Here is a 5,032-nt window from a genome sequence, read left to right as displayed (position 1 = left end):
GAAGACCATAATAGATTTAACACAGAATTTAAATATAGTCAAAAGAAAATATTAATGTCTCATGAGTTATAGTGACATATATAATGAATAAATAACTAAATCTAACTAAGAAGAGAGTCAAAAATTTCCATACGAGTTATGGAGACACTTAGCCCTCACATTCTTTTTATTTATCTGGTTTTTTTTTAATTACCCTCCTTAAGTATTCTTAAATATGGGTTCTACAAAAGAACTTCCATTCACAGACCCCAGTTTGGAATGTGTGTAGAGTAAATATATAAAAGAGAAATGTTACATACTTATCCAGTTCCCCATCAACACTTTTAAGTCACCTCCTATTATGTGATTCTTGATGAGACATGAACACAAAATACTTCATATGTTTCATCTTCTCCCAGATAAATACAACCCTAATCTAGTCTTGATTAAAATAGGACTTTTCACCTTTTATCTGATAGAAGCAAATAGAGCCAGACTGAAAGAGAGAGAGAGAGACAGAGAGAGACAGAGAGAGACAGGGAGAGATTGAGAGTATAGTAACCACACCACTGAGGATTCCATTAAAGGTATGGGGGCCTAGGTAATATGCATAACAAAGCAGTACATTATCTAAGTGTGCTCTCTTTTTCTATCGAAAAGTTGGCTTACAGTGGTGAAGCTCAGAAACAACACACTCACACACACACACACACTGAAAAGATAATTAATTAAAGGGAGTTAAATTTGAGCCGTGTTGGGTAAACAGAGGCAAGACTGTATCATCTGCCAGGATGGCTGACATCAGAGGAAGAAGCAGTACCACCGCGGGACTTCCAAGACTACATATTTTAATAAACAGTATTCACTCCTTAATTTGTATGGGTATCTTGTTTGATAGCATAAGTACTAAGAAAAATAAAGGTATAACACAATCTGGCTTAGTTTCACTGTAAGTACACAGAAGGAAGTACAGAATACTGAATACTAGAGGATTGAAATAAAGTAAATGTACAGAAGATTAGAAAAAAAACAGGGAAGAATCATAATACTTCATTTTGTTTACTGGATATTGTTATTTGTATTTCTGGAAATAAACCAAAATAATCACAAGGTCTACTATATGAAAGCCTGAGTCAAAAACCACTAGAGTAGGTATTATAATCAGGAAAAAAAATGATAGAGGTGTAGAGGTGAGAGGGTTTATAGTGTGTTTGGAGAGTGTAGTTGGTCTAGTATACCTGAATGAAAAAAGCAAAAGATGATGGTGGGGGAAGGGAGAGGTAGAAAGAAAGGACAAATGCCTAACCTGAGTTTCCTCAGGTCAGTGGATGATACAATTTAACATCACCACTTTATAGATGTCAGAGAAATGAAAATGCCCACACCACATAAAAGCAAATTGCTAAGATATAGATACAAATATTCAAACTAGTAGTTAATTACCCAGGTCTTCGCACTCCAAAGTGTTTCATTGTAACATGATAATTTCTATCTGAAGTGACTTCTGAGATTAGCAACTTCCACATTCACTGATTTAGGGTATTAAAGGGTAAGTAAATAGAAAAAAATTCTATTTTATTGTAAGTCTAATAGATTCCACATATATTTTGGGGAAAGGCAGTGAAATGATTAGCTATGCGATTTTAAAATGTCTTATCTGCATTCCTGAAATTCAGTGATGGCACCTGGAATGAGTTGGTGAAGTGCACATTACAATTTGAATCACTGTAGATATCTTGACCCTGGCGATGGTACAGTTGCTTGAACTGCTTAGCGTACACACACTACCATGCAGAAAGACACAGGTTCAGGGCCCACCTGCAGGGACTGTGTGGGCGAAGCCAAAGAGGACTTCCCCGTGGTTGTAATTTCATCATACTTAAACCTACCAAAAAGTTGGGAGGTGAGAGCAAAATATTCCGGAAATTTAAATTTTATTCAGAAAAAAAAAATCGAGAGCATACATACTAGAGGACACATAGATAGTAAGTGAGAAAGAATGCTCAAGGACACCTTTTATAAGACCTTGCCTTCATTTCCTTTTTTTTTTTTTTCCTAAGTCTTCCATTTTCTTGCTTTCTTTTTTCTCTCTTTCTTTCTTTCTTTCTTTCTTTCTTTCTTTCTTTCTAATATGGATAGGAGGCTTACAGCTCCACACAATTCCCACCACTCGATCTCCATATCCCATCCCTCCCCTGAAGCTTTCCCATTCTCTATCCCTCTGGGAGCATGGACCCAGGGTCTTTGTGGGTTGCATAAAGTGGAAGGCCTGACTTCTGTAATTGCTTCCCCACTGAACATGGACGTTGCCTGGTCGGTCCATACTCCCAGTCTGCTTCTCTCTTTCCCTAGTAGGGTGGGTCTCTGGGGAAGTGGGGCTCCAGGACACATTGGTGGGGTCGTCAGTCCAGGGAAGTCTGGTCAGCGTCATGCTGGCATCTGGAACCTGGTGGCTGAAAAGAAAGTTAACATACAAAGCCAAACAAATTCGTCTGCACTAAACCAGCCTTTAGGTCCAAGATTGTTCAACAATTTGTTTGGCTTCATTTCCTTTCTAAGCCACACCTACACCTATTACAACTTCTTGGTGTCATTCCTTCTTCCCTTTCCCAGGTGCTACTTTTAAGTTGGTGCCACCTTTAAGTCCTGCCCTCACTTTTATAAGGAAGCATGTGATAACACAGAACAAAGTGACCAGGTCCTGGTTATTTGGGCTCCAGGTTCCCTCATGCCTCAGAAGTGTCCTTAACAGGAAGAAATATCACAAATAGTGAAGCAATGATTCAAGTGGCTGTCTTTCTTCATCTACCACTATCTCAGTGTGCCTCCCCTCTCCATTTCTCTCTGTGGTATCAAAAAAAAGAAGGGGTGGGGTACTGAGAATGGGATTCATTGTGCAATCATCAAGTCTCAGAAGAGAAACCTAGAATAAAATTCCTTCACTCATACAATTCTGGAGGTTATTTAGTTAAATCCCCTCCAATAGAAGAAAGATAATCTGCTTTCTACATCATCACAAATGAAGATGCCCTGAGGAAATAGGATTGAGATCAGAGCGAATCTTTCCTGATTTGCTTGAATTCTGAATGTGCCATTTGAGACCATACCTTATGAATGGCAGTTTTCATTTCCACATTTCTCATTGTATAGATGAAAGGATTTAGCATGGGAGCGATCACAGTGTAAAACACTGAGATCTCCTTATCCTTGTTCTCACCCCCTGCAGGAAGAACATAAATATAGATACAGGGCACAAAGAAGAGAACTACAACCATTACATGAGAACTGCAGGTGGAGAGAGCTTTGCGTCGACCTGCGGCAGAGTGTTTCCTAAGGTTATACAGTATGAGGATGTAAGAAGCTACTAAGATAAGAAAAACCAGAACCACCACTACTCCTGTATTTGCAATCATTAAGATATTACTAACATGAATATCTTTACACACCAGTTTCAACAAAGGCTTCACATCACATACGTAGTGATCTATGTGATTAGGACCACAGAAAGGCAAGCTGAGTATCACCAACAGTAAGGCAATGGAGTGCCAAAACCCCACCGCCCAGGCCAGCACAATCAGCAAGTTACACCTCTGCCTGTTCATGATGATCATGTAGTGCAGGGGTTTGACAATGGCGACATAGCGGTCAAAAGCCATGGACACTAAGATGAATATCTCCACTCCAGCCAGCCAGTGGGCAGCAAAGAGCTGGGTCATGCAGTTGTTATAAGAGATGGTTTTTCTTGCTGAGGCCAAGTCCCTGATTAGTCTGGGGACCACGGTGGAGGTGTAGCAGAGGTCCATGAAGGAGAGGTGGCAGAGAAAATAGTACATTGGCTGCTGGATGAGGTGGCTGCAGGTGATTGTGAGTAAGATGATGCAGTTCCCCATTAGGACAGCCAGGTAACAGAGCAGGAACAAGACAAAGAACAACAGCTCTATTTGCTTATTTCCCTACAATCCCACAAAAACAAATTCTGTGACATTTTTCTGATATTCCATGAGGTGGAGGTGAGCCTGGAAGCATTAGACACTCAGTAAATCTGAAATGATACAGAAGAAAATAGAGCATCTATAATTAGTTTTAAATTGTGGAGTAAGAAGACATGGATTACAGAGGATACATAGCAAGCAATCGTTTAATTCCTTTCTTACATTCACAGCATCATTATAAAATATGGGTTATTTAATGAGACTATTATCCATGTCTGGAACTTTCGTATATATACGACTCATAAGACTCTAGTTGTTACTATTCTTAGTCCCCAGTGCAACACAAACTTATAAACATGCTTTTCACAGTTTGCCACATTAACTACTCTCTAGATGAACTTCTAGATGTCTCCCCACTATAATAAATCTGTGTCATTAACTATCTGTATATACTGATGCATATACAGTATATTCTGATTATATTGCATTCAAATTTGTATTTATTTATCATAGAGATGGGTGGGAATCAGAAACAAAAAGAGAAGGGGGAGAGAGAGAAAGCAAAGCACCGTTCTCCCATTTCATATAGAGGATTCAAGTTCAAACCTCACAGATGTAGTAAATGTGCTCTCTGTTCAGCCGTTTCCCAATCCACAAAGTAATTTCTATCTTTTTTACTTTTATGTTTTTTTAAATGAACATAACAATATCTAATATTACCATGAACTTTTACAGTGAATTACCATGAAGATAATTATATAATTAGTACATATTATATGCCAAATTTCTTAGTAAGTACTGTAATAGATAGTTATTTATTATCATAATTCTATACTTCAGCTATAGAGGTCAATGTTTGGAAAGTTTATTTATACACAGTTTAATTGTGTGAGATTATTCTAGCAATGACTTGGTTTTTGGAGGTACATATTTAGAGGCCAAATTCCAAGCCCATAGCCATGCCATCTTTCAGGATTTTTTGAAATTAATTTCTTAGATAAATCTTAATAATTTGACCATAGCTTTCAGTATGCTATATTTATGTGATTTTTATAGAAAAGACAGTGCTATTGACCTCAGAAGAATATCATTATAGGGGCCGTGGTGGCACACCTGGTTAA

The 5,032-nt window shown here is 38.2% G+C and overlaps 1 pseudogene; it reads right to left on the bottom strand.

Moving 5' to 3' along the window:
- Nucleotides 1-885: 885 nt before the first annotated feature.
- On the bottom strand, nt 886-3,980 carry LOC103116540 (olfactory receptor 4P4-like; annotated as a pseudogene).
- Nucleotides 3,981-5,032: the final 1,052 nt, after the last annotated feature.

The sequence above is a fragment of the Erinaceus europaeus genome, chromosome 17, assembly GCF_950295315.1.
Source record: "Erinaceus europaeus chromosome 17, mEriEur2.1, whole genome shotgun sequence".
In the NCBI taxonomy this organism is placed as follows: Eukaryota; Metazoa; Chordata; class Mammalia; order Eulipotyphla; family Erinaceidae; genus Erinaceus; species Erinaceus europaeus.
The sequence above is the reverse complement of the archived record's forward strand: the minus strand, read 5'-3'. Positions and strand labels throughout refer to the sequence as shown.